Here is a 24140-nt window from a genome sequence, read left to right as displayed (position 1 = left end):
AACAGCATTTAAAAGAGAACTGGATAAATTCATGGACATTAAGTCCATTAATGGCTATTAGCCAGGATGGGTAAGGAATGGTGTCCCTAGCCTCTGTTTGTCAGAGGATGGAGCTGGATGGTAGGAGAGAGATCACTTGATCATTGCCTGTCAGGTTCACTCCCTCTGGGGCACCTGGCATTGGCCACAGTTGGTAGACAGGATACTGGGCTAGATGGACCTTTAGTCTGACCCAGTACGGCCGTTCTTATGTTCTTATGTTATGTTCTTATGTTCTTATCTGCACAATAACAAAGCTAAACGATAAAGTGATTAGAGTAATTTAGGGAATCAGAGAATTCAGGGAATCCCAGTAGCAGATAAGACAAATTTGTGAACAACTATGAGACTTTATGTAGTCAGATACACTGATAAAGGATTCTTTGTTTCTGAGGGGGTATATGTAAAATATTTCACTGAATTAAGTTGTCCTACAGCACCTCAGTGGGTTACGTCAGAAAGAGAGGCGCTGCAGTGACTATGCATTGAGATGCCTGTGCCTTTAAGAAAAAGCATTGGAATGCATGTGTCTTTAATACCCCATCCTTGGGAAGCCCATACTGAGCGGTGCTGTCTGTGGGCAGGCAAATAATAAAGCACCTCTGCCCCCGCACCCTATTTTTTCGAATACTGGTGTCTCAGTCCACTGGTGGTAGCCCTCTGCCCCGGCTTGTGTGGCAGTTTTGCCCTCTGTCACCATTTGGCAGCGCCTCACCCCGGGCTTAACTCCAGCTCCTTTCTCCCCCCCCCCCATCCCTGATTTTGCCCTTCAGCCCCTATCCTAACCCTGCCTCCAGCAGCTTGACCCCCCCAACCAGTCAATTTCCTCCCCCTGCTTAGACCCTGCCCATCCCCGTGCTCTGATTTGCCCCCTTTGCCCCTTTTTAACCCCATGTAAAAAGCAGTCCGCAGAACCTTATGCCAAGTAAGGGCAGGGTGAAGGGAAGTGGCTTCAGCAGATGTTAATGAGCATGCTCAGTGCACCCTAAGTAGCAAATTCCTACAGATAGCAGTTTCTTGCACTATGCCTGAGGCAACATGAGGGCAGCAGCTCCATCACTGTCCAGGCCCTGCCAAGGTGCATTCCCCACCCGGGAAAAGATCCCCAGGGGCTGCGAGACCTGCGTCTCCCAGAGCTTTTGTGTGGAGTCTCTTTGTACGGAACCTGCAACTCTGGCCGGGGGCGGCAGAACCCGGGACTGGGTCCAGCTGGAGACAGTCCCCACCTCAGATGGGCACAGAAAGTGCTTCAGTGAAAGTCTGTCCCTGGCCCAGCCCCGCTGGGGCTGCAGGAGCAGCCCGGAGCTCAACCCGGGCTCCCAGCTCACACTGGAGGCAGCAGCAGCATCGTGTGCCTTACAGAGCCCAATCTCTAGGAGCTGCCCTACGGGTCTTTTCCTTGTTTTTCCTGCTTCCTTCCTATCAGCACCCAGCTGCTCACTGCTCTGGCCCCTTCCTGGCTCCTTCCAGTCCAACCTGGGCTGCAGTCTGCCACACCCACTGGAACAGGGACTTTCTGAGGTGGGAACTTGCCCCATCTCCGCTCCTCCTCCTGCCCCTCCCTCTGAGTGTCCCAGGGCCGCTGCATGGTCTGACCCACATCCAGACTCTCACTCCTGTCAGCACTCACAGGGGCCGATCCAGCTTGGGAGAGTGAGCACCAGGGCCGGCTCCAGGGTTTTTGCTGCCCCAAGCAGAAAAAAAAGCAAAAAAAAAAAGCCCCGATCGCGATCTGCAGCTCTACCGCTGCTGCTTCAGTCTTCTGCGGCAATTCATCGGCTGGTTCTTCACTCCAAGAGGGACCGAGGGACCTGCCGCCAAATTGCCGCTGAAGACCCGGACGTGCCGCCCCTCACTGTTGTCTGCCCTAAGCACCTGCTTGCTGGGCTGGTGCCTGGAGCTGGCCTTGGTGAGCACCCCTGGAAGCCTGAAAGTGACCAAGTCTCCCTGCCAGAGGGGAGGAGAGTAGAGGGGAGGGGTGAGAAAGGGAAAGAAGAGTGAGAGACTGAAAGTGAAGAAGTGGAAATAAGTGGGGGAAAGCAGCGCCCAGCTCTTTTCTATTGCATCACCCCTGAGTAGATTGTTCTTGAGCTCTGGGTAAATATCCCCCAGTGTCCAGGGTCTCCCAGATCCCCCTGCCTCCCAAGGGAATGCACACAGGTGTCTCCTTCATGCCAGGAATGACAACAAGGAAAGGAGCTGTAGGTGTCATCCTTGTGCCAGTTATGACAGCAAACATTGGGGAACATTCATCTGTATCTCACTTTCCTCAGTGTTACAATCCAGGAGGTATTTGTTCCAGGGCCGGCTCTACAGTTTTCGCCGCCCCAAGCAGCGCGCCGAATTGCCGCCCTGGGGGGGCAGTCCGTGTGCCCTTAGGGCAGCAGGTGCGTTTCCGTGGCGGCAATTCGGCGGCAGCTTCTATGTTTAACTGAAGCCATCCCGGACAGCTAAACATAGAAGCTGCCGCCGAATTGCCGCTGCCGCGGAAACGCGCCTGCCGCCCTAAGGGCACACAGACTGCCCCCCCTGCCCGCGGCGGCAATTCGGCGCACTGCTTGGGGGCAAAACAAGGGGGACTGCCGCCCCTTGCAGAATGCCACCCCAAGCACCAGCTTGGAATGCTGGTGCCTGAAGCCAGCCCTGAATTGTTCTATACTCCTTCTTGATGGGCACAGAATGCAGCAGCAAAAGGCAGGGATTTCCCTACATCCCCCTGAGTGGGGCATACACCCTCCCCCCCAAAAAAATTTCCCCAACATCCCGAGTGGTCAACTAGTTACAGTGTTGTTAATTTTGTTATTGGTTAGAAATTTGAATTGAAATCAAAACATTAATACATATTTACAGTATATGAAAAAATACTTGTACCTGACAAAGCATAAGTTTGAAAAGTATGAAGAAAGATTAGCTTCCTCACACAGCTGTTGTTTTTATGACGTCGGCACATTTGTTTAGGAAATGTTGGCCAATTTTATAATTTCAAATTATGATTTGTAGGCAAGGTTTGAATGAGCTCTCCCCTAACAGCTAGTATATGATAAGTATCTATAGTATATAATTTTAAAAATGTATTATTTTCTAAGGTCATTATCTCACATTGTCGCCATTCTGGGTAGTTTCTGTACTAAACGTTTATTATTATATTATAATTAATTTTACATAAGAACAGCCATATTGAGTCAGACCAATGGTTCATCTAGCTCAGTATCCTGTCTACCGACAGTGGCCAATGCCAGGTGCTTCAAAGGGAATGAACAGAACAGGCAATCATCGAATGATCCAGCTCCTGTCATTCACTCCCAGCTTCTGGCAAACAGAGGCTAGGGATACTCAGAGCATGGGGTTGCATCCCTGCCAATCTTGCCTAATAGCCATTGATGGACCTATCCTCCATTAACTTGTCTAGTTCTGTTTTGAACCCTGTTATAGTTTTGGCCTTCACAACATCCCTTTGAAATGAGTTCCACAGGTTGACTGTGCATTGTGTGAAGAATCCTTTTGTTTGATTTAAACCTACTGCCTATTAATTTCATTGGGTGATCCCTGGTTCTTGGTGCTATGTGAAGGAGTAACATAGCACTTCCTTATCCACTTTCTCCACACCAGTCAAAATTTTGTAGACCTCAATAGTCGTCTCTTTTCCAAGCTGAAAAGTCTCGGTCTTATTAATCTCTCCTCATATGGGGAATCTGTTCCATACACCGAATAATTTCAGTTACTCTTCTCTGTACCTTTTCCAATTCCAATCTATCTTTTTTGAGATGGGGTGACCAGAACTGCACACAGTATTCAAGATGTGGGTGTGCCATGGATTTATATAGTAAAAGAATAGGAGCTTGGTTTGCTGACAAACTATGTGAAAAGGCTGCAAAACACCAATCCTCTGGACTGCATCGACACGCAGAAAGCCTTATAAGCCAGTAAAAGCCTATGTTAGAAATACTTAATGAGGCTGTTGAGAATGCTGGAGACACAAACACAATTTATGCAAAGCAACATGGCGGTCTCATCATACGTCCTATTTAAGCAAGACTACCACACACTACAAACTGGAGGGCAATGTTAAGTTCATTATCACTTGTTAATCCTGAAGCTGGACACTGGTTCTGACCAAGACCAGCAAATGCTCACTATCTTTCTGCAAGAAACTCAGCTGACTAGTTAGAAGCATGTGGTGCAACAATGAAAGACTCTGCAGTTGAAAAAGCGAAGAATTCTCTCACCATATTCCAAAAATGTGCATGCACGGCTGATGAATACAATGATGCAAATAGGCATGAAGTATTAGGTCATTGTGGTTATCTTCATGTCAGTGGTAGGCCAATAAATGCATTTCTAGATGTTCAGATTATAGAAGAGACATTGGCTGCATCTGTAACAACCCTCAGCTTAGAAGAGTTAAATGCTTGTAAATGAACCCCAAACAGATGGCTGCTTGTGCATTTGGTAGAGTGGCAAACTTCTCTGGAAGACATAGTAGAGTACAAGTTTTGCGCAAAGAAAAGTGTAACCCTCTCCTATACACACTGCAGAGGCCATCTACTCCAACTAGCGCTAGTACAAGCTGCAGAATCTTCAAAAGACATTTAAAAAGCCATCAATTTAATGTCTTCATTATACTCTTTTTTTTCAGCAAGCAACCAAAAGGACTGAATATCTTGGGAAAAATAGAAGACGCTGGGACTGAAGTTAAAATTAGTCTAACCTGGGAAAACCCGTTGACTTTCTCATGAGCGATCCTTGGTTGTTGTCTTAAAATTACTGCAACTTGTTATTATTGGCTTTGAAAATTATCTAGTGAGATGGGATGGAGCTAAGTAGTGAGGCTGGTGGATTACTTTTGCTACTATGTTCAGAGTACACAATTGCCATTCTGTCTTGTAAGTCTACTGACAAATCACTTGGGTCATTAAACAGTGCCACCCAGGTATCTGCTACAACAGTAGTAGATCTTTGTCCAGCAATAGAAGTTACACTTGGATCAATTGGAGAGATATCCATTGAAAACATACTGGAAGAAGCAAAGACTTCAGTCCAGAAGTTGACTAATGAAGGCACTTACATTAAATCCTTAAGTGAAGAGGACAAGAAGTGTTTGTTAAATCAGCTGAAAAAGTACACAGATTTGATTCTTCTACAACAGTGACTTCTGGATTCTATTCAACAGATGCCTGTTATAAAACATCAACCGTTGAGTGGAGTGAGGCACTACCAGCAATAGGGTTACCATGTGATCAAGACAGACTAGAGCATTTGAACACAGTGTAGAATGTCATATGGTGAATGGATGAATGGCTTCAACTTCTTCTTTATCATTACTAGTGGTTTGACCCAAACTTTGTGCTATATTTCCTGGGATGAAAGAAGTAGGCATACATCTCTTGCTACTCCCACAGCTACAGTTGAGCATCCTTTTTCCTCATCCCCTGCACTCCACGCCTAGGGACTGGTATTCCAGTGAAAGCTAGAGTTACATCCAGTTGTGAGAGCCCAAACCGTGAGAATGGTCCTCATTTTCCTGTCCCTGTTTGACCAAAAGTTTTTGTTTTGTCCTGTTATTAAACTTGAGTCTTTGAAATAAAATAAGCCTTTATTTATGACATACATACATCGCTTAGTGCTAACATTGAAACACAGTGGCTACAGGTAGGAATATTTGATCCTTGCAATTAATGCTCAGGAAGCAAGCACTAGAGGGGTAATTCATGACATTAAGTAAACATTGCCTGGCTGAATGCATCATATAAAGGCACTGTGATGTGGTGGACTAGGCCCTAAGGCCCTGTGCTAGAAGCTTTGTGGCCCTGCCACACCCCACCCCAGAAAAAGGCAGTAGAGAGGTCCTACAAGCTGTCTAGAGTGGCTATGTGAAAAGGAGCCAGTCAGGGCCCAGCAGTCTAGTATAAAAAGCGCTGCAGGGCCAGAGCAAGTTCAGTTCCTTGCTAGAGCTGGATGAGAGTGGATGGTGCTCTGGGCTGGCTACCAGGGTAAGGTGCTGGGGTAAGAATGAAAAATATGCTGGAGCCATGGAGAAGTGGCCCAGGTAGTTGTAGCAGTGATGCAGTTTATTTAAAGTGACATGGCGGACAGCTGCTATCTATGTATAGGGTCCCTGGGCTGGGACCTGGAGTAGAGAGTGGGCCTGGGTATCCCCTATCAGCCAATGTGAAAGTGGCTTGGACTTTCATGCACCCAAGAAGGGGAACTGAACTCTTTTAGTGGCCCAGATGACGAGCTGGGCCAGAAAGGCCGAGAGAGGTGAAGAGTCTCCAGAGAGGTATCCCTGGGGGATGTGGCCCCACACCAGGGCCAGGACTGCTTAACTAGCAGGGATAATTCGAGGAAGCCCAGAAAGGGCTGAGAGGCAATTTGTGCAGCATACTGTGATAGTCCCTGCTGGACTGATTGAAGAGTGAGCCCCAGGATAAGGCTGCAGATCAAAACACCTTACAGAGGGATATTGTGCAACACTGCGATGATCTGTCAGTTGACAGTATTCAGAACGTAATTGTTCAGCACTTAGGTGGTCTGCAGGAGCAGTTTCATGAATACTTTCTTGAAGTGGACAAAGACTAATGTATTCATTGGATCAGGAACCCAGTCAACGTTAAACCGAACCCCAAAAAATGCTGCTCTCTAAAGAAGAGGAAAGCCTTATCACCAGGGGGGTGGAATGTATTTATCACAGGTCACTGGGTCAGGGCTCGAGCTGATTTTGCATTGTGTTATTGGAACGGAATCCCTAGATACTGAACACAGCCCTTGTTGCTGCCAACTCTGATGGGCAGAAGGGTTACATTTATAACTATACAATATAAGCAGGCATGGCACCTTATGAATCCTTTAGACTTTTTGATGTTTGCAGCATTTGGTGAATGGTGACTTCTTCTTCCTTGCTTGCTACAAAGCAGTGGCACTTGCATTCAAAGTGGTATTCACCTACAATCATGCTCTGTTCATCTGTCTATACCAACAGATTGCTGCTTTGCTTCTCTAGAACAGAAACAGGCTACCCCTCTGATACTATACAATATAAGGAATTGAGAGCTTAAAGTTATTGAGGCAATTGTATTTGAGAAAAGAGACAGATAAACAAAAGAAACATTTAATTAAGTAAGTTATTACCTTTTTATTTAAAACTTTTTAATAAGAATTGATAAAAATTCCTAGAAAGTTATTTACCCACTTTTTAATATTAATTTAGTTAACTTAAAGGAATTTCTATTACTTCATATTACTTTTATTTTTACAATGCTGCTATTTAGAAAAAACGACAGCCCATGTTTCAAATATTAGTTAGTGGCTGGGAGTAGAAGCAGAGTCTGCATTTCTGTTGCTTGGCAACTGTATCTTCAGATAGCTATGAGAATTTCCAACTGTTTCATTCCAGAAGGGTTGAAATAATTCATTTACTGGCCTCATTTAAAGTAACATTACCACCTGCAGCATTTCGATAATTTTTTTCATTGCTTGGTTTCTTCCTGCAATGAGGGTCTTTGTAATAAGTATAAGTTTTAATTTTCAAAACCAAGAGAGGGCTGAAGGGGCTGAGGGACACAACCTAGGAAGGGAGGGAGGCATGAGCCAAGAACAATTAATTAACTCTGTGGGGTCATTTTAAAGTACAGGCACCCATGAATTTAGCAAACAAACTGAGAGAGGATATAAAGGAAGGCTTATACCTCCCACCACAACAATAATGTTTCCTGGGAGGCAGGATCTGGGAGCTCTTGAATGAGAGGGGAGTTCAATCTCTGGAGCCTGCTCAGCCTGGGGCTTCCCAGACAGACTCTGAGGGAGCATTTTGCCAGTGAGGGGCGAGGAGGCCAGGTGGGGGATGGTTACTGTGATTTCTCAGAGCTCTGTAACTGAGCACCGAGGCCCCTCAGACCTTGACATGGGCGGTTGGGCCTAAATACAGTTTCCTCTTCCAAAGCCCCCTGTACTCAAGGATTCAGATATGGGGTTTTCAAGTGTCCTGTCCCCTCCCTCCCCTGCTGTGTGCAATTCCCCCAGGGGGTCTCTGGCAGGGATGGGTGACAGGGTTTCTGAGCTAAACAGTGAGTTAGGGAAGGGATATTCCTCACTTCAGGGGGCTGATGGAGTAAAACTCTTGTAGTTCCTCCATCCCTTACTCTCATTAGCATGTCTTCCCTTCTGCAGCCTGGTTAGGGGTGGCAGGGGCCCAGGTATTACCACAGTGGGGCCCCTGAGGCTGAGTTGCCATTTTCTGTCTATAAACAGATTTTTACCCCATGGGGATTCACCAGGCTGAGTGGGGAGGATACCCCAGAAATCACATCTCATATTCAATGCTATAAGTGTCTGGAGTACCATGGGTTGGAGCCTGAACCATCCAGCACTGTAGTGTCATAGAATACTAGGGTTGTGAAGGGACCTCAGAAGGTCATCTACTCCAACCCCCTACTCAAAGGGGGGCCAATCCCTGGAGAGATTTTTGTACCAGATCCCTAAATGGCTCTCTCAAGGATTGACCTCACAACCCTGGGTTTAGCAGGCTAATGCTCAAACCACTGAGCTAGCCCTCTCTGCTCCTGAAGAGTCCCCTAACCCCAACCCTCCAATCCAGAGGCATTGAAGGCCAGAACGTTGTTGTCTTAGTAATGCTGTTCAGACTGGCCAGTGTTTTGGTCCTGGGTTATTAACAGAAGATACGGCAGCCTGCTCGTTCAGCAGAGTTCAATGTTACTCATAAAGAAAGACCACAGGCACGGTTTGGCAACAAAGGCACTCTGACAGGTTTATTCCCGCCCCCAGACACAGTCTCAGCACTCTGGTTCTGTGTTTACAGGTATACTGACACATAAGTGCCTAGTAGCAAGTAATGTCTCGGTCAGCAGTATTTCTGCTGTTCCCCAGGCTGAACAAAGGCTTAAGGCAAAGTACCCTGACATTTATAGGCTGAGACAAACAACTAACATACACAACTGTCATAAACAGATAGTTAAGGGTTAATGTCTCTTTTACCTGTAAAGTGTTAAGAAGCTCAGTAAACCTGGCTGACACCTGACCAGAGGACCAATAAGGGGACAAGATACTTTCAAATCTTGGTGGAGGGAAGTCTTTTTTTTGTGCTCTTTGTTTGGGGGTTGTTCGTTCTTGGGATTGAGAGGGACCAGACATCAATCCAGGCTCTCCAAATCTTTCTGAATCACTCTTATGTTTCAAACTTGTAAGTAGCACAGGCAAGGCGTGTTAGTCTTATGTTTGTTTTCTCAACCTGTAAATGTTCCTTTTTGCTGAGGGGATTTTACCTCTGTTTGCTGTAACTTTGAACCTAGGGCTAGAGGGTTTTTTTTCTCTGGGCTATATAAATCTAAGTACCCTGTAAAGTATTTTCCATCTTGATTTTACAGAGATGATTTTTACCTTTCTTTTTCTTTAATTAAAAGCTTTCTTTTTTAAGAACCTGATTGATTTTTCTTTGTTTTAAGATCCAGGGAATTGGGTCTGGACTCACCAGGAGTTGGTGGGGGAAAGGAGGGGGGAATGGTTAATATCTCCTTGTGTTAAGATCCAAGGGGTTTGGATCTGTGTTTCCCAGGGAAGGTTTTGGGGGGACAGAAAGTGTGCCAAACACTGATTTCTGGCTGGTGGCAGTGTTACCAGATCTAAGCTAGGAATTAAGCTTAGAAGTGTTCATGCAGGTCCCCACATTTGTACTCTAAATTTCAAAGTGGGGGAGGAAACCTTGACAACAACTTACACAGCACCATACGTATTTCATGACATCTCCCCTTGTTCCTGATATCTTGAACCAAACATCCCTATTCATTATTTCATCAAACCATCTTATCTTGTACTATATGGGGATGTATGTGTACTCGCTGCAATCTATTTACATAAAACAGCCAGTGCCTAGTACACTAGCAACAACTTTGCCAAATTCATGTTCGGGACAGTGAGCTCGTAAGCATCTGCTTTATTACATAACCCGACTTTGTAGAGAAATCTCTGTATTAACTATCTCTATAAATCTTTATGATGTTGCATTGTGTTATTTTGTATTAAGTATCTTTCTGTATTAAGTATCTTTATGACATTGCATCTTGCATGATGTTATTTTGTATTTCATATGACTTGGCATTGTGCCTCTCTATTTTACTTGGCATTGTGCCTCTCTATTTTCATACAACTTTGTATTAGATCCCTATATAGAAAATTGGTAGAAAACTTTGTATCAAATGTTATAGCCCCTAAGGATAGTATAGTTAAAGTAAAAGAAACATGTGCCTTTTTGCTAGAAGTAGAATAAGATTCCCCTCCCCCCACTCTGTAATCAATTGCCCTATTGACTGAATGAGGTGTGAATGAGTGAGGCTTGGAAGACACCCACCTCCAGACAGCTACAACAGTTGGAGAGGGAATGGGAGCCAGAGCAAAGGACAATACAATTTGTCAAGTGGGCCCAATAAAGAAGAGCAGACACACTGACGGCCTCAGGGATTAGAAGCCAGCACCTTCTTTAGAAAACACCCTCTTTGAGCAGCATTGGGACAACACCCAGAGAAAAGCAGCACAAAGACCAACGGACACAGACCAACGTACACAGACCCAGATTTTGAATCTGGTCTAGATTTGCATAAGAGGGAAGCTGCTATAAATGAGAGGTGTCTTGCAGAAGGACCCCAGGTCTCATCTTGTCACCATCGGAGCATCGATCCAGATCGGCAGAAGCCCGGCTCCATCCCTCCCCCATCTAACTCACCTGGCCAGTGCAGTTAAGGGGAGCAACTAGTTGGTAACAACAGCAAGATGGAGTGTGTTTGTGTGTGTGTGTGTGTGTGAATGCATGACTGTGATATATATCTCATATGCATATCATAGAGTATTAATTAATACCTGTATTACTAATAAATGTGGCGTTTTGCCTTAATCCCCCTGAAAAGATCCTGTATGGTACTTTGAGTACAACAACTTTGGTTGATAGCCTCTGGTTCAGGCCTTAGATCTTGCACCAGGCCCAGTGCTCCAGGCTGGCTCTACTATACCTGTGTCTTATGATTTATGATGTGATTGGAATAACAGAGACTTGGCGGGGTAACTCACATGACTTGAGTACTGTCAGGGATGGATATAAACTGTTCAGGAAGGACAGGCAGGGCAGAAAAGGTGGGGGAGTTGCGTTGTATGTAAGAGAGCAGTATGAGTGCTCAGAGCTCCAGTATGAAACTGCAGAAAAACCTGAGAGTCTCTGGATTAAGTTTAGAAGTGTGAGCAACAAGGGGGGCTTCAATCACCCTGATATCTGCTGGGAGAGCAATACAGCAGTGCACAGACAATCCAGGAAGTTTCTGGAAAGTGTAGGGGACAATTTCCTGGTGCAAGTGCTGGAGGAACCAGCTAGGGGCAGAGCTCTTCTTGACCTGTTGTTCACAAATGGAAGAAATAGTAGGGGAAGAAAAAGTGGATGGGAATGTGGGAGTCAGTGACCACGAGATGGTCGAGCTCAGGATCCTGACACAAGGAAGAAAGGAGAGCAGCAGGATACAGACCCTGGACTTCAAAAAGCAGACTTTGACTCCCTCAGGGAACTGATGGGCAAGATCCCCTGGGAGAATAACATGACGGGGAAAGGAGTTGAGGAAAGCTGGCTGTATTTTAAAGAATCCTTATTGAGGTTGCAGGAACAAACCATCCCGATGTGTAGAAAGAATAGTAAACATGGCAGGCGACCAGCTTGGCTTAACAGTGAAATCCTTTCTGATCTTAAACACAAAAAAGAAGTGGAAGATTGGACAAATGACCAGGGAGGAGAATAAAAATATTGCTCAGGCATGCAGGAGTGAAATCAGGAAGGCCAAATCACACTTGGAATTGCAGCTAGCAAGAGATGTTAAGAGTAACAAGAAGGGTTTCTTCAGGTATGTTAGCAACAAGGAGAAAGTCAAGGAAAGCGTGGGCCGCTTACTGAATGAGAGAGTCAACCTAGTGACAGAGGATGTGGAAAAAGCTAATGGAAAAAGCTCTGACTTCACAAACAAGGTCAGCTCCCAGACTACTGCACTGGGCAGCACAGCCTGGGGAGGAAGTGACTAGCCCTCAGTGGAGAAAGAAGTGGGTCAGGACTATTTAGAAAAGCTGGACGAGCACAAGTCCATGGGGCCGGATGCACTGCATCCAAGGGTGCTAAAGGAGTTGGTGGATGTGATTGCAGAGCCATTGGCCATTATCTTTGAAAACTCATGGTGATCGGAGGAGGTCCCAGATGACTGGAAAAAGGCTAATGTAGTGCCCATCTTTTAAAAAAGGGAAGGAGGAGGATCCAGGGAACTACAGGCCAATCAGCCTCACCTCAGTCCCTGGAAAAATCATGGAACAGGTCCTCAAGGAATCAATTCTGAAGCACTTAAAGTACAGGACAGTGATCAGGAACAGTCAGCATGGATTCACCAAGGGCAAGTCATGCCTGACTAACCTAATTGCCTTCTATGAGGAGATAACTGGCTCTGTGGATGAGGGGAAAGCAGTGGCTGTGTTATTCCTTGATTTTTAGCAAAGCATTTGATAAGGTCTCCCACAGTATTCTTGCCAGCAAGTTAAAGAAGTATGAGCTGGATGAATGGACAATAAGGTGGATAGAAAGCTGGCTAGATCGTCGGGCTCCACGCATAGTGAACAATGGCTCAATGTCCAGCTGGTAGCCGGTATCAAGTGGAGTGCCCCAAGGGTCGGTCCTGGGGCCGGTTTTGTTCAATATCTTCATTAATGATCTGGAGGATGGCGGGGACTGCACTCTCAGCAAGTTTGCAGATGACACTAAACTGGGAGGAGTGGTAGATACGCTGGAGGGTAGGGATAGCATACAGAGGGACCTAGACAAATTAGAGGATTGGGACAAAAGAAATCTGATGAAGTTCAACAAGGACAAGTGCAGAGTCCTGCACTTAGGACGGAAGAATCCCATTCACTGCTACAGACTAGGGACCGAATGGCTAGGCAGAAGTTCTGCAGAAAAGGACCTAGGGTTTACAGTGAATGAGAAGCTGGATATGAGTCAACAGTGTGCCCTTGTTGCCAAGAAGGCTAACAGCATTTTGGATTGTATAAGTAGGGGCATTGCCAGCAGATCAAGGGACATGATCCTTCCTCTCCATTCAGCATTGGTGAGGCCTGATCTGGAGTACTGTGTCCAGTTTTGGGCCCCACACTACAAGAATGTTGTGGAAAAACTGGAAAGAATCCAGTGGAGGGCAAAAAAATGATTAGGGGGCTGGAGCACATGACTTATGAGGAGAGACTGAGGGAACTGGGATTGTTTAGTTTGCAGAAGAGAAGAATGAGGGGAGATTTGATAGGTACCTGAAAGGGGGTTCCAAAGAGGATGGATCTAGACTGTTCTCAGTGGTACCAGATGACAGAACAAGAAGCAATGGTCTCAAGTTGCAGTGGGGGAGGTTTAGGTTGGAAAAACTTTCTCACTAGGAGGGTGGTGAAGCACTGGAATGGGTTACCTAGGAAAGTGGTGGAATCTCCTTCCTTAGAGGTTTTTAAGGTCAGGCTTGACAAAGCCCTGGCTGGGATGATTTCATTGGGGTTGGTCCTGCTTTGAGCAGGGGGTTGGACTAGATGACCTCCTGAGGTCCCTTCCAACCCTGAGATTCTATTATTCTAATTATCCCTTGCTCAGCCCTGCCCAGGGCTAGACTGTCAGAGGTCTCAGCCCCCTCCTTGGCTGCACTTGGAGCTGGGAGTGCCTAGTGCTCTGGGAATCAGCCCAGATGGGCCCTGGCACAAGACAGAACATTGAATTTTTTTCCTGTTTCTGGGTCTGTGCAAGGAAAATAGTTTTTCTCTGTGCAATGGCCAGGAGGTGTCAGCACAGGCTCAGGAAGTAGGAAACTTGCACAGAGACCTGACAGCTCCAGTCACCTGTGCTGAAAATAGATATTATATCCATGGGAGGAAAATGGGACATTGATTCCCTCCAGGCAGGTTTCTGCTTCTTTCCCAGCTGGGTCGTGCCAATCCCAGCAAGATGTGAGAGACCAAAGCCCTGCCCTGAATAACCCTTGGATACAAGCTCTTTTCTCAGAGGCAGCTGCAAATGTTACTGATTTGCAGCTCAACCAGTGCTTTTGCCTGTGCGCCACACCCTTTCCTGTGGTCAGCCCTGGGCAGCTGCATTGTGAATGTGCATGATTGCTGCAGGTGGAGAAGTTGCGGTGTAGGTAGGTTTGAGGGGTGTAGGAGAGAAGGTGGTTGCAGTAGTATTTAGTTGGTGCCAGTCAATGTAACTTAAATGGCACAGCACCAGCCTCCCTGTCAACCACCAATGGGCCTGATAAACTTTAGTTATGTTTGGATTCTGTGGAGTGGGGGAGCAGGGATCCAGTCACCTTGGGCAGGGTCTTTTTGGCAAGGTTTTTTTGTCTATGAAGCAATGAATGAAAGGCTGTCTCTAAACCGAAGGGGGAGGGGTCTTTTGGTAAGGAGGGTAGAAGAATATAAACATCCAGTGAGGATGAGGTTTGAACCCATGCATGTGAAGCAATGTGAATTAAATGGCTAGTACCATAACTAGTCAGGCACTTCATTTGTAAAGGCACAGAAGTGAAAATCTATGGCCAGCAGAGTTAAGGACATAAGAAGGAGTTTTTAAAAAATCTATTAGTAATTAAAAGAATCCTGACAATGTGACTGGTGTACGGTCAAGTCAAACTGCCTAGAAGTTCCAGCAGAAAAATGTAGACCCCAAACTCTGTGTTTGGTGGAGGGGTGTAATTCTCCTTTTAAATATCTTCGATCATTTTTGAAGGTAAAAATGTTGGTACAAGACAAAGTAAAAGGAAGAAGACTTGAAAAGCTACATGAAAGCGTGAGGATCTCTGACTGCCAGGGAAGTGGGGAGATTTTCATGGAGGGGGATTAAAGGATAAAGTAGAGTCTTTTGCTGGAGCAAAGGGAGAGCTTTTTGCCGTTTAATTTTACCAATTGATAAACCCACCATCCTGCTACTGCCCCAGCTCAGAGTCCATTGTCACCTCCCCTAAATACTGGCAAAGCATCTTGGTGGCCCTGAGACACACCCCCTAGTCCGGCCCTTCTCTCACATGCAAAACCCCCACTGATGCCAGAGCAGCCACCTCCCAATTGGGTCCCCTGGCAGTCACAGCTCTTTGAGCAGCTCCTCTGGGTGATGCCCTCAGTGTTTGTGCAAAAACACCTAGCAGCTTTTTCCTCCTTGGGCCAGTGGTGAGTTTCCCTGCCTCTCACACAGGAGCCCAGGTGTTGATTTGCCAACAAGGAGGCTGCAATTTTGACACAAATATCCAAAGTTGGACACTGAGGTCTGGCCTATACTAGGAATTTCCTTTGGTGTAGCTACGTTGCTCAGGGGTATAAAAAAAGCCACCCCTTGAGATATGCAGCTACTGACCTTACCCCAGGTGTAAACCAGTGCTAGACTGACTCCCATCAGCATAGCTACTGCCTCTCAGCATAGCTACTGCCAATCGGAGAAGTCCTCTCACCACTGTAGGTAGCATCTTCACTGAGGAGCTGCAATGGGGCAGCTGCACTGCTGTACTGTGTTAAAAGCACACAAGCCCTGACTCAGATCTTCCTTCTGATCAGCCCTAAGCCAGGTCTCTATAACTGCAAATTATTCCAGCCTCTGGGAATGAGATCACCCTAGCCACAATTCCAGCTCTAGTGGCTCTTTTCTCTCACAGAGGAACAATGAACAAAGTCTGTTACTGTTCAGCAGGTGATGAATATTCCTATTGATAACATTTCTTGCTGAGAGAGAGAAGAGGTGTTTTCTCTCTGTTTCACTTCATTTTTGCCCCTTCCTTCAACTCCAGAATCCTCCCTTGTATTTCAGACTGCAGTGATACCCTCCCCACCCCAGGACTCTGGAGCCTTTGGAGGAGAAAGATCCCAGGAGCTGAGGATGAATCCAGGGGGTGAGCAGCTGGCAGGAAAGAGCCCTAGCACCTCTTCTGGGAACGCAGGTGAGGTATGACTCCCCTCTTTTCTAGATTCTCCCTGTGGGGCTCTGAAGAGAGGTGTGTGTGTGTGTGTGTGTGTGTGTGTGAGAGAGAGAGAGAGAGAGAGATAAAGTCCATCCAGCATCCCCCTTTGATCTAAGCCAAGGGAAATCTGAGCGCTCAACTGTCCCCTTGGCAGCAGCAAACAAGAGATGTTTTCCACTGCCCAGGAGCCCCCAGCCTGGGACAAAAGTCAGCTCCAGACTTTCCCTCTCTCCTGTCCTGGAAATCAAGTTCAAGTTTTTACAAGAAGCTAAAGAAGCCTCAACCCCATATCTGAATTAATGTCACATTTCTCACTACTTGACAGAAACAAATGTCATTTCAATCCCAGGTGAGTCCACTTCAGTCATTTCTCAGCCAGAGTCATTCACCCATATTCCTTAGGGCACTGCGCCACCGTGTGGGTGTTTCATTTCCCTCCTCAGTTGCCACACAGAGAAACAATTGCCTTTGCACAGATCCATGAACAGCAAAACCTTTCTGTGTCTTCTTACAGAGGGAAGGGCTAGCTCAGTGGTTTGAGCATTGGCCTGCTAAACCGAGGGTTGTGAGCTCAAACCTTGAGAAGGCCATTTACGGATCTGGGGCAAAAATCTATCTGGGGAGTGGTCCTGCTTTAAGCAGGGGGTTGGACTAGATGACCTCCTGAGGTCTCTTCCAACCTTGATATTCTATGACTATCTGAGCCAGGGCATTCAAGTCCATTGAAACCTTCTCTCCTTCCAATGGAAATGGTCAGACAGAGGGAAGGTGACCATCTTTCTCCCTGACAGGGAGATATTCGCTTTCTTCATGCTGCTGTTATTGTTCCATGCTTTGGCCGGATGAGAACTGGAACATGCTGGGAGAGTGCCTGCCCCACTGAGCTTTCTAGGCTGGTTTGTTCACACACGATGTTGTTCACACGGCTTCACTTGGCTGAATCAAACTGAAATCTGAACTTTCTGAAGTTTGCCTGACTCTGGTCATCTTGGCTGTTTCATGTTTCTGTAATGAGATGGCTGATTTACTTGTATATCCCATCTTTGCTTTACCCTGGTCTGGGCAATCCTGACTGCCAGAAAACCTCTCACTGCTCAGCACTGAGTGATGCCCATACGCCTATTTCAGAGACGATCCTGCCTGAATCTCACCCCTCCCCTTGTTTAAAAAAATGATCCTGGAGTTTCTGGGGAGTTTTGAAAGCCATGATTACTAGGGAAAGATGCTGGCTCTGCTCAGGCATCCACAGAAGAGGGCCTCATTCTGCTATTTGACATTGGTGTAACACTGGAGCAACTCCCTTGAGTTCTATAGATCTACTCTGTATTTAACTGGCTTAACTGAGAGCAGAGTTTGGTTCAAGAGCCTCCGTTCACTCTCAACGTCAAAAAGCATTGATCTGCAGATGGAGACCTTGGCACTTACTGTTAGCTCAAAGGAAGAGAAAATGACCTAGCTGGAAAATCTCTCCTGGAAGACTGAAGGAAGATTTACTGTGTAACGTCACCAGATCCTGGCCTCCCCAGGAAAAGAAATGAGAGAGTCTCCTTGTGCCACTGAGCCCTGGGGCAGGATGGAATGGAGCAGGGAGCAGGATGGAGCTGTTGCAGGGCAAATTGCTAGTTGAGGATACCACCCAGGGACATTGCAATGCTTAACTTTTAGGCACCCTGCAGTGCCCAGGGTCCCCATACAATGCATGCGAAGAGTTAGACTGAGATGCCTAGGAAAGGGATTCTCAGAAACCAGCAAGTTGAGCCGGGAGTCATCTGAAATAGCCCATGGGAGATGCTGAGGAAAGGGGTGTGACCTAACCCCACCTCTCCAAGGGACTGAGGCTCTGAGTGGTGCCTTCCTGTTGTATTGAAGCATTTCTATCCCTTTGTGGAACCATCCCCCCAATTCCCATATCTACCCATGCACTACAAGGGAAAGGATACCGCTTCCAGGCCATCCCGAATGAACTGACCCCATGTGAGATGCTCCAGCAGAAGAATAAGATACAGAAACAGCCAAGGTCCCATGGTGCCATATGATTGCAAGGAAAGCTGGCTGGGTTTCACCTTGACTGTAGCTCATGGAGGTGGCCAAGAGGAAGAGATTCACAGCTGTGGATGGAGTTGGCTCCTTTAGCCCGTGTAAACGGTGCTGGCACTGTCGTGCTCACACCTCCAGAGGCTCCCATAGCTACCAGCAGGTACTGATCTGAAAGGTGAAGGGGACAAAGGACTAAAGTGTCTGAAAATGTTAGTGTTTGATTCTGTAAAGCTCCAGCCATTCCCTGATGTGAGGCTGAATAAAGCAAGCATTTATTCATTTGACATTTATTCTTATATATTCCACATGCATAGCTCAGTAGGATGGAATATTTGGGTGTTAATTAAATTAATAATCCTGAGGGCATTCTGCTCCAAAGATTTAAAAATTCTGGGCACAATATCTTAAAATTCTGCAAATTTTATTTGTCAAAAAAATGTGGAGGCTCCAGCCTGGCATTGGGGAGCACAGGCCACTGGCTGCACAGAAGGGGGAGATCACTGTGCAGCTCCCCTATCTCAGGACATGGACTCAGTGATGAGGCTGCACCCAACCCTGACACCGTGCAAGGACCCGGCCTGCCCCAGAAACACCAGAGTCCTCCCCCTCCATGCCAGGTGCACCAGTGTGCGTCAGGCAGGTTCAGCAAGCCAGGAACCAAGTGCAAATGGGCTTAGTGTGTGGGGAATCCCGGTGTGGGTTGAGGGGGTTCTGTTTGGGGCAATCTGGGTGTGGGTGGCTCAGTGGGAGATCAGGGTGTGGAGGGATCCGGCTGCACAAGAGCTTGTTGGGGAGTTCTGGGTGAAACATTAATGGGACTCTGCAGGGGAGGGGGTCCAGGTGAAAGTGGTTGGGGTTCAGCAGGTGGGGTCTGAGTGTGTGGGGAGGGGCTATAGCTCAGCAGGGGGTTCTGGGTAGGTGGGGCTCAGTGTGGGGGGGTCCAGGTACAGCTGGTTGGGGCTCGGTAGGGTGGCTTGTTGTGGTGGTCCAATTACAGGGGGAGTGAGGCTTGTTGGGGGAGGTCTTGGTGCAAGGAGGGGTAAGGCTCGTCGGTAGGGTCGGGGAGTGAGGGGGTCTGGATGCATGGGGATTGGACAGATGGGGGAGCAGCTCCCTGTACAGGGATTTCTCCTCCATGGAGCTGAGGAGCGATGGGTGCATGAAGCATTGTGGGGGAGAAGTTTGCAGAGTTTCTTATAGCTGTGAGGAGAAATCTGGGGGCAGGTATGACCTGACTCTGGATGCTGTGCAGGGGAAGAAGAAATCCCACCTTGCCCAGACAGCATTAACAGCTTAGCCCGGTGCAGGGTAGGACCCACCAGCTTTGTCTTCCCCAGTCCCCACAGTGATTTACCTCTCTGTGTGCACTGGGCACCCAAAACATACTACTGGGGGGGGAGTTGCATGACTGCTCTTGTGTCTTCCCATTGTTTCCCCATCAGAAAGTAATTTTCTGCAGGGAAACAAAGAAATCTGCAAGGGACATAATTTCCCCCAAGAGTAAATTAATCTGTGCTCAGAACTAATACCACCTCACCAACTTTTCCCAAATAGTGACACAATGGGCAGAACACTGCAGTTTTGTCTCCAGAAACACATGTTCACCCAACTGAACTGAAAAGAGCCCCTGATCACTGTAAGAGTGCTCCAGTTTCCAGAGCGCGGCATCACCACAGACACTGGAGCAGATCTGATATTTTGTCCGGCATAAGACAGGAGTGACATGCGCGTAACGGTTTCTGAGGGACATTTGGGATGGGTGTTCCTGGTGATCAGTCATTGCTTGAGGGTGAGAGATTTGTCTGGCATCCTCCCTGAGATTGCATTGGAGTGTAGAACTGATAAAGTGAACAATTAAAAACAATTGAATTTATTAATATAACTTTGTAAGTAAAGTTTTATGAATGAAACAACATTCATTCATAAAACCAGTTACCCCAGTAACTGGCTAGTTGACAATTAAGCTGCTTGTTAAGAGCCATAGCTGTTCAGTCAGCTGAACTTGTAAATTTCATTTTCAATCCAATTGCTGCTTAAATCACTGAAACTTGCTTTGTTTCAACATTGTAACTTCTGCTCCCTGTTTGCCATTCCTTACACTTGTCCATATTGTAACTCAAATTCCATTTTAAAATGTTCACTACAGTTGGTAAAAGCCTGCTGAAATCTTCATTTTGCAAAAACCCTGATTATAGAATTGTAAGGGACCTCAGGAGGTCATCTAGTCCAACTTCCTACTCAAGGCAGGACCAATCCCCAGACAGATTTTTACCCCAGTTCCCTAAGTGGCCCCCTTAAACCCAGGATAGTGAGTTCAATCCTTATCAGGCCAATACGCCAACCACTGAACTATCCCTGCCCTTCCCTGAAAAAGATAAAAAAGTTATAGAACTGAAAGGTCATTGAGTCCAGCCCCTTATCTTCATTAACAGGACCAAGTACTGATTTTGCCCCCAATCCCTAAATGACCCCCTCAAGGATTGAGCTCATAAACCTGGGTTTAGTAGGCCAATGCTCAAACCACTAAGCTGTCCCTCCCCTGTAATTTTTTTAGTTTAGTTTAGCTGTGTGAATGAGGTATGTATGGATGATGGACTCAACCTCCAGCCCCAGCCTGTCCTGATGTAATAAAGTGTAAAAAACAACGGCTGAAGAGGCAGACAACAGCCCTCACAAAGCAAGAAGAGTCCACCCTAAAAAGAAAAGAACAAGCATACAATTGAAGGAACATCAAAGCCAGGTCTGATCAATCACACCGACCCCAGAGGCAGCGTGACACAGCAAGACCTATTGACTCTGGATTCAAACTAAAAAGCATATAAAAAGGATGGGTGAGATGGAAGACTTTGGGTAACTTTCTGCTGCCAACATTGAAGGTATCGGTGTGCGCCCAACAGAGACCCAGCCCTTCCTTGTGCCAGGCTTTCCTGGCCAGTTAGCCACCACAATCTACGAACCCAAACTGCAAACCCAAGCCACGGACTCAAGCTATGTTCAGGACTGGTAACTATCCAACAGCTGCAGAACATTTGGTATGTGTGTGTGTCTGTGTATATATACATAGATATTAGACATTAGTTATTGGTCATAAATCAAATTGTGTTTTCATAATCAATGTGGCATCTTTTTACCCCAGGCATCTTGTCTTGTCCCCTGAAATGATCCTGTGCGGTTTTGTCTGCATAACAGGAGTGGCCCACTGACCCACCTCTGGACGCATGGGCCACTGGCCTTGTAAGCCTATCTGCTTTCATAAACTGCAGCCTGATTGTGTCACTTCTTCTCTGTATTCCAAGCTGACCTTGGACTCCTTGAAATGTCAAGTCAGCAAAGCCAGTATAACTGAGACGTTAGTCCGTGGGCAGTACTGATGGAGGCCGGCTTTCCCCACAATCATTCTGCTGTTGGTGAGGGAGAGCGGGTCCCCTGCCCATCTGTCAATGACTAAGCTCAGACACGCTGGGACAGAGTTTATTTTTTCTAGCAAAGCTGATATCTTAAGGGATTTTGAACGGGGGAAGCAGGATGACACTAATCTTGCAGCACTTGAATAAGGCCATTTATCTTTGCCTTTGCCTTCCTGTGTCACTGGCTAGTTTTTAAATAATGTTATGGGTTTTGTTGTTTTTCATATCAGCGCTGCCGGTTCCTGGCAGCTCTTCTTCTCTCTCGAAAACTCCAGCCATCATCCCCCTGTCTGAGGCAGCCACATTATAAGGAACATGAATCGACTAAGTTGCAAGAGGGTCCTCAGTGCAGAACCTGAACCATCTTTTGCTGTACTTGTTACTCCTTGGAAAGCTGTGGCCACTGTTAAAGTTACCAGCCATTTCTGTGTCCTAGCAACTACCAACAGCAACTACCAGTTGTGTCATGAAGACAAAGGGTACAATGCATCCCTGATGCAACTCAGAGCTGCTCTGCCAGGGAGGACTGTGGTACAAGAGGCTTAAAATGTGCCCAAATGAAAGTTCTGGGGTCTTCCACATGGTTCAGAGGGATTGTGGGATCTTCTCTGGGTGTATCTAACTGCAGAGGTGTTGCACCTCTTGTGCTCCGTGCTCTGCCCGTGCCCTAGAGATGGGGGCGGGGGCAAAAGCTGTCAGCCGTTGCGGGGACCCCAGAGCTCCAAGACGCTGACCCCAGAGCTCTGAGCTGCAGCGGGGGCCCTGGAGCTCTGAGCCATTGCCACAGGGGATGGGGGCTGGAGCTGTTAGCCCCCTCCAGTCATCCGCTCCTTTGTTTTTAGTAAACGTCACAGACAGGTCAGGGACTTCTTTGAATTTCTTTCTATTGCCCATGACCTGTCAGTAGCTTTTACTAGACATTACCGTGACAACATAACCTTACTGTTCATGCTAAGTTCGCTTTTCCAGACAGTTGTGCATCCACCTAGGCTGTAGTTCCCTAGTTTCCTTATAAGTAGCTCATGTGAAACAGTATCAAAAGCCTTACTAAAGCTGAGATATATACCGCTTCCTCTATCCCCAAGGCTTGTTACGCTGCGCTGCTACCCAGCCAGTGTGTGTGTGTGTGGGGGGGGGGGATTAAGTTTGCTCTCAGGGCAGAGACATAGCATTGTATGTTTATGTGTCACTCTGCTGACTGGGTGACATAAATATCGTTGTTAAATAACTGACTGAAAACAACCCAGATCAACTAACGCATGCTCCAGTGACTCATGAATCGATACTCAACAGTGGAAACTCTGGCCAGCAGGGTGGTGAACTCTGCATCGCTCTGCCTGGAGAACAAAGGACAGACGTGGCCAGCAGAGTATAAATGTGGGTTCTGGAAGAAGCTTGGGGCTCTCACCTGGGCTGAAGGAAGGAAGTCAGAGGGAGACAGCCAGAGCCTGAGAATGGAGTTCACTACAGCTTGGCTTGTGCTTTGTGGCTTGATCAGAGTGGACTATGCTTTAACCTTCTTTTCTTTTATGCTAAGGACTTCCAGTGCTGCGTTCCAACTGACTAATACATCCTCCTCTGTTCTGAAAATGCTGCCTGGGGGTGTCACTGTCACTGCAAATACTTGCTGAAGGGCACTAGGGGTTCTCATGACAAATTTTTTGGTGGCTATGGTAACAATTTTTCCTAAAATACTTAACTTTAGGGGAAAAATAAATATGTACATATCCACGTCCAAGTCATTGTCATTTATTTATGTAGGGCTTTTTTACAGACTGAATAATCAAAATAATGTACAGTTGTCTCTACTCTTTACTGGAGCTAAATAGAATAGAAACACAAATAGGTGCTTTTTGTTATTTCTTGTTCTTTTTAGTTTATTTTTTTGACCTGCTAGTCAGTCTACTGTGAAAAGTTATACTTGTGTATTAATATCACCTTTCATAACCTGCCAGCTAGCTACTAAGTCTGACAAGAAAAGTGATATTAACAAACAAACAAATATAACTTTTCACAGCAGATTTACTCAGCCTTGGCAATTCCAGGGACAAATTAAGCCCTGGATGGGGAGGTGGGCATGTGGAGATGGGGAGGCAGTGGGGGTCAGGGGCGATGGGAGGTGAGGGAGGTGAGCCCGGGGGCTGGAGCCCCAGGACTGGAGCCTGCTGCCTGTCACCCCAAGATTGAATTCTGACTGCACTGCCTCTGGGAAGGTGGGGAACTCACTGGCTGCCTGCTCCTCCAGCATTTGTGTCTCTAGAGGGAGGCAGGACCCAACCCTTGCTGGGACCACTCAGGAAGGGGCCACTGCTTTCCCCGCCCCCATCACTGCACAGGAGGCTGTGTTCGCAAGAAAAGACCTTGGTAACTTCATTTGAGAAACATTCCGCTTGTCCCTGAAGAGTGGAGGAGGAGGAGGAAATCAAGTCATTATTTCTGCAGGGAGCAGAAATATGGAGTAGCTTTATTCAGTGGAGCACTGCTTCTGGGCTTGGCCAGTTAGCACTGATGAGTGGGATGGGGTGGTAGTGTAGAACTGGGGCTGGCAGGGTTAAAGACAATAAGCACTTTAAGTATATTAGGAACAAAAACAGTTTTACAACGGCCTAGAATGGAGACAGCAAACAGGTTAATCATGCAGAAAAGGTAGCTGTGT

General features: G+C 46.7%; 1 protein-coding gene across 1 annotated transcript in view; it reads left to right on the top strand.

The window, feature by feature from the left end:
- Positions 1 to 24140, top strand: part of WDR31 (WD repeat domain 31) — a 96199-nt gene that overhangs the window by 7697 nt on the left and 64362 nt on the right. The window contains exon 3 of the mRNA XM_039506001.1: positions 15890 to 16019. The gene's annotated coding sequence lies outside the window, so the exon portion shown is untranslated. The remainder of the gene's footprint in view (positions 1 to 15889; positions 16020 to 24140) is intronic.

Source organism: Mauremys reevesii, linkage group 19 (genome assembly GCF_016161935.1).
Source record: "Mauremys reevesii isolate NIE-2019 linkage group 19, ASM1616193v1, whole genome shotgun sequence".
NCBI classification, from domain to species: Eukaryota; Metazoa; Chordata; order Testudines; family Geoemydidae; genus Mauremys; species Mauremys reevesii.
This window is presented reverse-complemented; position numbering and strand designations above follow the sequence as displayed.